Source organism: Episyrphus balteatus, chromosome 3 (genome assembly GCF_945859705.1).
Source record: "Episyrphus balteatus chromosome 3, idEpiBalt1.1, whole genome shotgun sequence".
Taxonomy (NCBI): Eukaryota; Metazoa; Arthropoda; class Insecta; order Diptera; family Syrphidae; genus Episyrphus; species Episyrphus balteatus.
In genome coordinates this window covers 20,227,874-20,238,098 of record NC_079136.1, presented here as the reverse complement: position 1 = coordinate 20,238,098, position 10,225 = coordinate 20,227,874, and the positions used below count along the sequence as shown (strand labels likewise).

The 10,225-nt window shown below is 32.1% G+C and overlaps 1 long non-coding RNA gene across 1 annotated transcript; it reads right to left on the bottom strand.

The window, feature by feature from the left end:
* Positions 1–7,205: 7,205 nt before the first annotated feature.
* Positions 7,206–8,265, bottom strand: LOC129917102 (uncharacterized). The gene is made up of 3 exons (XR_008772584.1): positions 7,634–8,265; positions 7,465–7,585; positions 7,206–7,406 (listed from the first exon to the last, which is right to left on the bottom strand). It is a non-coding gene; the product is annotated as an uncharacterized LOC129917102 (long non-coding RNA).
* Between the last annotated feature and the right edge of the window lie 1,960 nt (positions 8,266–10,225).

The window sequence follows — 10,225 nt, the reverse complement described above, 5'->3', positions numbered from 1 at the left end:
GGGTAGATGTACCAATACCCGAACAGTTAACGGAAATTCAAAAGTAAAAAAGCTGCAAAAAATTATTTATTGAAGAAAAAAAGTTAAAATATTTTTTTTACGAAAGGTGTAAGAATACTTTATTATAAAAAAATAAAATTTTGTCAATGAGTACAAAAGTTTTCTTATAAAAAAATAAGAACCGAAGGCATGTCGTTTTCACCAGAAGCCGAACACAAGGTGCCTGATTCCGAACACTAATGTGCCTAATTCCGAACACCATAAATTTTAACAATTTTCTTCTATTATTTAGATAAAAACTCTTTTACAATTAATTTAAATAACAAAAATATGGAACTTTCAAGGTAAACAAAAATGTTTCATACATATATATTTATAAACCATATAGGAAACGGGCCTATATCATTTGGTTCTGGCTCTTCAATGGGCTCAGTTTTGTCGGTGCTTCCGATACAAATTTAAGAACGGTTTTTTAAAACGAACTTTTTTTTAAGTTATGACTATGAATACGTAGCGTTAGATGTGCATTCTAATAACTGGTTGGTAGACATATAAGAGAAAGTTACTATGGATGCATTTTGTATGGTCGACCGCGAAGGGATTAATTCCATATCTGCGCAATGCATTTGTACAAAACCAAAAAGGTCTTTATTTTCTAAAACGTGCACAACAGTCCGCAGAAGTTTGCTTTTGTCACCTAGGAATTTTCCAACGTTCGTTGCCTTTTAAACTGGTCCATTCCCACATTGAAGCTCGACAGTGACTTTTGAGCTCCAACATCTGCCGGCTACATGTGTAGCACGATGTGGGTTGTATTCGGAGAAGAAATGAAGTGCATTTTTTTTATGAAATATGAATAATTATTTATTTTGTTTAAATATTTATAAATTTGTATAAATATTTATTAAAAAAATATTAAATAAATAAAATTTAAAGCAGTTGCCTAGTTCCAAACAGTACTGTTCGGAGAAAGGAAAATCATAAAAATTGGCTTCCTATTTCCGAACAGTTTAAAATAAGAATATTAAAATCAATTACTTATTGTCTAAACTAATGCATAAAATTATAAAATTTAGCCTAAACTTTATTTTTATTCAAAAAAACACTATTTCATGTGACCACTCAAACTAATTTTTTTTACAAAAAAAATACGATAATTTTACGCATCTGATCCTTCCGACAAACTGAAAGCTATTTGAACAAGAAAATATAGATTTCTGAGCGAGATATCGCAAGGAGTGATCGAATATAGTATAAAGATTCTAGTTTAACCGGGTTTTTACTTCTAACGGGACAAAACAGTTGTATTTTACATATTTAAGTGAAAAGTGTTCGGCTACTGGAGCTGTTCGGAAATGGGTACATCTACCCTACAAAAATCAGAGAATGTCCAAATACGGGACAAATTACAAAATACGAGACACTTATACGTCCCGGGTTTCTTAAATGTGCCCTTAATTATGAAAGTGGACTAAGTCACTCCTAAAAATGGCCTCAAATCTAGCCTTAAAATAATTATTATTAAAGGGGTAAAGTTTATTTGAAAGCGAAATTGCAGTAAATAGACTTCTTTATTGCTCTTCTAGTGATTTCATAAAAGAAATATAAAATCGTTATAAGAAAATTATTATGTAAGTTTTTCTTTAAACAATGCAAAAAGTGACTTAGTCCACTTTCATAATCATGGGCACAAATAAAAACCCGGGACAAGCTGTAGAAATACGGGACAGTCCCGGGTAAACCGGGACGGATGGTCACCGTACCTATGACTGCTATAGGATTAAAAGCCTTCCCTTCTTAGTACGTTCGTACTAGAGATGCCGCGAATACCGAGTATTCGGCCACGCTCTTCGGCCGAATACCCAATATTCGGCCCACAACTTCGTGGTTTTTTACGCGTTATGAACTGTCTTATTGTATTGTATTGCATGTGGCTTGAACGTTAGAAAGTATATATGTATGTATAGTTAAGAAGTATATTTCTTTTTCTTATTCTTAAGAATAAATATTGTAAACCTTAATCCTATGAAATTAAGAATTTTATCTATCCATCTATTCTTTTTATTTACGAGTGCGAGAATATTTTCAAAAGCTGGAATTGTTTTTAAAAAAAAGTAACCTTGTGCCACCAATATGAATGCTGAAAAAGTAGTTTTTATTCACCAAAACTTACCATTAGTAAAATTAAAATATCTACTTAAATAAGAAATTTTGAATAAAAAGAAAATATATGTTTTAAATAAGTCTTTTTTATACTCGATTTGATATTCGGTATTTGGCCGAATATGTTGAACTATTCGACCGAACACCGAATAGTGGCCGAACATCCGCGACATTTTTAGTTCGTACTGCCAAACTAAACTGACTCGTCCACATCGAATGCGTGAACGAAAATTCTCACGCAAAATGGTCGTCGGGTTCAGGTTCAAGTCAGGTAAGAAGGACTGAACCTCTACATAAGAGACCAATCCATAGATGATGCACAAGCAATTGATTCAAGCAACTGGCAACAGCAGTGATCCTATGTGTATCGGTTACCCCTTAAATAAGTATTTTTCGGGCTATTCCAGTCGCATCGTATTTGGATTATTTTGGAATTGGTGTATTACAGTGATTCGGAGTGCAATATTACACTTTAGGAAGCAGAATATCTGAAAGCATGCAAATAGATTAAAATGAGCACTTACATCATTTCGACTCTTGTCCGTAGAGTAATCATTGTTCTCAGCAAATGTTCTGATTGCTTGTGGAATCCTGAAAAATTACAAAAAATTATGTATCTCTCGTCTACAACAAAGCAATACAGTTTCTTACCGTTCTTTGTCGACTCCTACATTCGATTGACTTTGTTGATCTTTAACCATTTTACCCAATTCCATTTTTATTCCCAATGGAGTACCAATCAATCTTTTAACTACATTTGTGAGGTCACTAAAAATTCAAAAATTTCAAAAAATTAAGTAAAAACTTTGTGATTATTCTCAGTCAATAGAAAACCTACTTGATTGTGGCAAAATTAATAAAAATCGTATTATATGGTTCATGTCTTCTTCCACGAAGCACTCTACCATATCGGGAGCAAATATTAATTAGTTTATTCACGTCGATGTTGGGTGGTAAATTCTTGAAAACGAGATATGGATCCTTGCTACGGTCATTTTGGATAGTTTGTTGAGATTCGGGGCGATTCGTTTCTGGATTGATTGAAATTTTTGAATCAGCAATTGGATTCCAGAAATTTAGAACTTTGTTTCCAAAATACATGATTGGTTATTTATGAAACTCTGTTAAGGTTTTTTTTAACATTAAAACCAAAAACTTGTTGGTGTCGCGGTCGGTGAATGTGTCTCTTGCGATTTGTGTATAGCTATTTTTTGTTTATTTTTTTGTTTGTTTTCCATATGACTTTTTTTTAGGTTTGTTCAGTGAGGCTGTATATTTTTTTTACATTTGGATGTTCTGTGATAAAAGTTCTGTTAATTAACTATTCTGTGTAGCCCTGTTCTGTTGCTTTATCATTGGCGATAACCATGTTTGGAATATACATCAAATCCATTTTATTTCATTTAAATAAAACTTTTTTTGTTCAAATAATAATTTCTTAATTCATAATTTCTGAATAGAAACAAAGTTCTGCTGAATTTATGGAATAAATTGGGTTTATAAAAAATTAATTAAAAAAAAAAATACTTATCTCCAATGATGAATGTTAAGGTATAACTACATTAGGTGTGTTTTTTATTACAACTGGTCTTAATTGGACAAAAAAAAACCGCCATCAACTTAGCAGCACTTAGTGGGGATTTTCAAATTTTTTTATGCAAATAATTAGGTGAGAATTAGGTGAAATTTAGTGAATCAATTTTACAATTTGGTGAATCATAGTTTAAAAGTTATTAACAAATTACGTAAGGCGTAAAGTTAGCAGCACTTGGTCATGAAATTCAAAAAAAATTTCTCCATAATTCAGTGTCAATTTAGTGAATCGAATTTGATCAGTTTCATAATTTGGTGAATCATAGTTTATTAAATAATAACTAAAATAGAAAAATTAACAAACGTGACGTAACGTAAAAAAAGCATTTGTTAATCATGGACACAAACCTCATGAATGAGAATGGCAGAGTTCAACACACCAAAACTGAACCTAAATTCAGATTTTTTCACATTGAACGCACTTAATATAAATGTATACTAGGTGTGTTTTTTATTACCACCGGTCTTAACTGGACAAAAAAAACGCAGTCTGGGCTAAGCAATTTACATGTTAAATACAACAACACTTTAGCCCCTTGGGCTTAGTTGTTTAGCCCGGAGAATTCTTTGGGCTTAACTTTTTGAAGAGTTTTAAATCTGTGCTACCAAACCATAAATTGTTTAGAATTTGTTTAGAAACGTCAAAACTGACGTTTGAAATGACAAAATAAAATTAAAAAAAAAAAAAAACAACTAAAAAAAAGAATTAAATTTTTTTAAACTAAAAACAAAATCTTCAAAAACTAATTACATACCTGAAGTTAATCGCAAAATTTCATCTATGTATTCCCTTAAACTTATAATTTATTCGGCTTTGTAAATGTTCAATTTCAATCAGGTATGCCTTGCCTATTACATCAATCTTACCCATTCTAAATTTATTCAGTACTCTATTTTTTTAAATTCATCATACATCTATCTGACGACGAAAATAACACTGGTCAACAAGGTTTTTGTTACAGACGCCAAGATATACTTTTCTATAGGTTTTTTGGGTGCTGAGCTCGAATCCGAAGTCAGAACAATTCTATCACATCAGGTTTTTGAGATAATCCCGTTAGAAAATCGAAAATACCGCTTTTTACCAGTTTTCGAGATTATTTCATAGCTTTTGGTTTTTTTTTTTTTTTAAATAAATTTGTAAGGGTTTCTAATAGAACTACATCTGGTCTTTCTAAATCCGTTTAAATCTTTTAAATATCTCTTTTCTTCTTTGAGAAATCTGAAATTGAAATCAACGTGTTTGGTATATGTAATGTTTATTTGCTTTTAATAGCAAATCTCAAAATGTTCTTTGCCAATCGCTTTCAAATTTTGACACAACGTTCCATTTAGAATCTCGCAAGTTTTTATATTTGCGAAGGTGGTGAATCGCGGTGAGATACATCAAAGCGTGACCGTGTCAGATAGTTATACTAAATAATTACTAGTGAGAAAAATATAATTTTTTTCTTGTTAAAAACAAAATAAGAACTTACTGGAATGTAAATGCAACGTTGTGTCAAAATTTGAAAGCGATTGGCAAAGAACATTTCGAGATTTGCTATTAAAAGCAAATAAACATGAGATATACCAAACACGTTGATTTCAATTTCAGATTTCTCAAAGAAGAAAAGAGATATTTAAAAGATTTAAACGGATTTAGAAAGACAAGATTAAGTTCTATTAGAAACCTATACAAATTTATTTAAAACAAATAACCAAAAGCTATGAAATAATCTCGAAAACTGGTAAAAAGCGGTATTTTCGATTTTCTAACGGGATTATCTCAAAAACCTGATGTGATAGATTTTTTTTGACTTCGGATTCGAGATCAGCACACCAAAATCCTATAGAAAAGTATACCTTTGTTTCTGTAACAAAAAAAAAGTTTAATTTTGTTGACCAGTGTAATTTGCTGAAGATGAGCACATTGAACCGCCCTATTCAGTCCAGCTACACTTGGTCTACATCGTGTCGGTACCAATCGAAGATGAACATTTGGGTTGCAATGAAAATCATAAAACACTGTTTGCTAGAAAAACAATTTGTTTTTATGACAAAGAAACATTTCCATTGCTCTTTGGGGGCGGATTTATATTTTTTATGGAAATCCAAATTAAAACTAAATAACGAGCCGCTAATCACACATCGCTTGGAGCAGCATCTCAAATATGACTCCACAATCAAAGTCCAGTCTGAGCAAAGGTAATTATGTGAAGCAGCGCAACAACAACAGCATAAGCAATTGCTTGGCAATTGCCAAGACACCAGATTATGTAGCTGTGTACAGCGCTCAATGGACTTAGTAAGCCAGGAAGCATATCCAGGTTATGGTTATGCCCGCAGTCCACAACCAGGAATACCTATTAGTCTCCAAGCTGGCGCAGACGGTCCTTCCAATTTCCAATCCTCAGCAGCATAAACCCAACAGCAAGCCAAATGATAAGAAATTGAAAGCGCGCGGAAAGTTCTCAGACATGAATCCAAAAGGTTTATTCTTCTTTTTAGATTTATTAATTTGTATTTCTCTTGATAACATTTCCTTATTTCTTTGTAAAAAAAAAACTAAAAGTTAAAATTTCCTACTGCTGTGATGATCTATGCCTATCCTGAGATAATGTTTGAGGAAAATTGCTCTCTTGTAAGAAACACAAATGGACTTTATCACTGCAATCTCAGGTTAATGTCAATTTGGAAGTAATTGTATTGCAGTTCCTGCATTGAAGTAGAGAACGGAGAGCTGTAGCAACTAGAATAGAACCTTGCAGGTTGATTCTTATCTTTTTTATTGAATAAAAAATTGAAATTTTATTTGCTTACCTTTTAGATTTCATTTTGGGTGTCGTCATCAAAATGAGCTAAAATTCCACAAAGGTGATTTTGTCCATCATGCAACCAAGTCTGCGACAAATTGCCAAAATTTTATATTCAGCTTGTTGTCATTCTGCTCTTTTCCTTTCAAAAATAACTCTAGTAATATTTTTGAATACAAGTTTGATAATGTGCGTAAATTTGGGTTGTGTTACCAATTTTCTTACATATATTTTAAATCTCTACTTTTTAGTATAAGATCAAACAATTACCACGTCCAAAATGTTAAAAGAAAGTACCTAATGGCTGCCTGTATTGCCGAATGGCCATGTTGGAATTCCAAACCAACTTCATGCAATCATAATTCTATCATTTGTCACAAGGTACATATACCTAATTTAGATGATCAAAAAAATGTAAGTATGAATTTAAAAAAAATAATTTTTTAAGAATTAGATCCACATAAGATATTTTAGTTACATACTATGAATAAAGAATTATTTTTATTTTGTCTTTAGGAACAAAGAAAACTGCAAACCATGCAATGAAGGATACGAGCAATTTTAGAAGAGAAAACGAAAACCAAGAGAACGCAAAGTAATCCCACAAGACATCAAAGAAAACAACAATCAATTTAAGTTGCTGATTTGATCTGCAGCAGCTATAGCTGTATTTGTAGCATTGACATGTTATTTTGTATTTATAAAAAGTGAAATTATCATTTAATTAGAAATTTCAAAAATATTTGATTTGATTTAGAAAGCTTGTCTGATCGTTTTGTGTTTAAACGGCTTTTGGCTTTGGCCACATAGTTGGAACATTGGATCGGCCGATCGAACAAACACCTTACTTTCCAACTGAAAAGAATCTACAATTAGTTAAATACACAGTTTCAATATTTGTTGAGTAACTTACTAAGAATAGTAAATGAAGAAAGATCCTACGTTGTCCAATTTACTGATCGCCAATCTTTGGTTGCCTTGTAGTACTTTACTTGTCGTTCCAATTGGAGTACAGAAAGGTAAGTGAAATGGAACTTTATTTCATGGTTTAATTGCTTCTTCTTATATACAAAGATACAAACCTCTGCGCTCTCCACGAAATTGAATCACGATTTGCTTCAATGATGTTGTGGATGTTTGGCGCTGATTAGAAGAATTTTATTCATCCTAGCGTAAATCTCGAATGCAAGGAAGTGAGTTGTAATGCGATCTTTTGATAACAGTTCGTCTGCGGAAATCAAAATTGTTCTAACTCCATTGGATTTCTGAAGGACTTTGAACGATTTTGCTTTCCGCACACGAGTTGTAGAGAAATCTATTGCTTTTTCAAGAGATTGTCTGTAAGTGCAAGCTTTTCGAAAATCAATTCGTCTAACTGCAAAGCCGGATCGGCCTCTATGTAGCTTTTTGTTGTTTAGACTTTTGATGTTGTTCGCTTTTGAGGGCGGCTGTAGGTTTCACGTTGTTTGTTTCGAAGCTCATGAACATTTTAACATAATTTTGTTTCGAGTGGAAATAAAATACCTATTTGCTGATTAATTGTTGAATCTTCGGAATTTGTTCTTTTGTTATTTTTTAGTTTGTTTCTGCTGTAATTCTTTTTTGTTTGACGTTTGACAATTTCTTTACAACTGTATATTTGTCTAGTCAGCTGATTTCGGAACATTTAATACGCAGTGCTGCCAAGTTTTTAGGTTAAGCCCCGAGGCGTTTTTTTTTGTCCAGTTAAGACCGGTGGTAATAAAAAACACACCTACTATGACAATGCGTTCAGGTGACGTTTTTCATTTACAAGATACACTTTGATTTGAAAATTTCCAATGCGAGTTACAACAAAAATGCTATTTTATAATACAAAAAAAGTTTGTTTACATCTTCACTAGCCCGGAACTAAAATTCAGTGGAAGTTACCCACAAGAAAGATTTTGTTTTTTTTTCGCATGAGTCTTGGACACTGATCTGTCTTGGAACATTTTTGAACTTCCACAGATGATTACTTCAAAAGTATGATTCACCAAATTCTGAAATTTGGAACATTTATTCAGAAAAAGACCACAAGCATTTTGGTACATAATTCATAATTTGATGAATCTTAATTCAAGAGTTACATGCGATTTTGTTTTTTTCGCGTGCGTCTTGGAACATTTTTGAACTTCCGCAGATGATTACTTCAAAAGTATGATTCACCAAATTCTGAAATTTGGAACATTTATTCAGAAAAAGACCACAAGCATTTTGGTACATAATTCATAATTTGGTGAATCTTAATTCAAGAGTTACATGCGATTTTGTCTTGGAACACGATACATGTGTCCAAAGGTATACAAATAGCTGTGTTCCTTTGGCCTTAAGTATCTACTGCTAAGTACTTTTGGTTGTAAACAACTCCATTTCTTTTCTATAGAAGAAATGGAGTTGTTTACAACCAAAAGTACTTAGCAGTAGATACTTAAGGCCAAAGGAACACAGCTATTTGTATACCTTTGGACACATGTATCGTGTTCCAAGACAAAATCGCATGTAACTCTTGAATTAAGATTCACCAAATTATGAATTATGTACCAAAATGCTAGTGGTCTTTTTCTGAATAAATGTTCCAAATTTCAGAATTTGGTGAATCATACTTTTGAAGTAATCATCTGCGGAAGTTCAAAAATGTTCCAAGACGCACGCGAAAAAAAGAAAATCGCATGTAACTCTTGAATTAAGATTCACCAAATTATGAATTATGTACCAAAATGCTTGTGGTCTTTTTCTGAATAAATGTTCCAAATTTCAGAATTTGGTGAATCATACTTTTGAAGTAATCATCTGCGGAAGTTCAAAAATGTTCCAAGACGCACGCGAAAAAAACAAAATCGCATGTAACTCTTGAATTAAGATTCATCAAATTATGAATTATGTACCAAAATGCTTGTGGTCTTTTTCTGAATAAATGTTCCAAATTTCAGAATTTGGTGAATCATACTTTTGAAGTAATCATCTGCGGAAGTTCAAAAATGTTCCAAGACAGATCAGTGTCCAAGACTCATGCGAAAAAAAAAACAAAATCTTTCTTGTGGGTAACTTCCACTGAATTTTAGTTCCGGGCTAGTGAAGATGTAAACAAACTTTTTTTGTAATATAAAATAGCATTTTTGTTGTAGCTCGCATTGGAAATTTTCAAATCAAAGTGTATCTTGTAAATGAAAAACGTCACCTGAACGCATTGTCATAGTATACATTTATATTAAGTGCGTTCAATGTGAAAAAATCTTTATTTTAGGTTCAGTTTTGGTGTGTTGAACTCTGCCATTCTCATTCGTGAGGTTTGTGTCCATGATTAACAAATGCTTTTTTTACGTTACGTCACGTTTGTTAATTTTTCTATTTTAGTTATTATTTAATAAACTATGATTCACCAAATTATGAAACTGATGAAATACGATTCACTAAATTGACACTGAATTATGGAGAAATTTTTTTTGAATTTCATGACCAAGTGCTGCTAACTTTACGCCTTACGTAATTTGTTAATAACTTTTAAACTATGATTCACCAAATTGTAAAATTGATTCACTAAATTTCACCTAATTCTCACCTAATTATTTGCATAAAAAATTTTGAAAATCCCCACTAAGTGCTGCTAAGTTGATGGCGGTCAAAAAAAACGCAGTCGGGGCTAAGCAATTTAC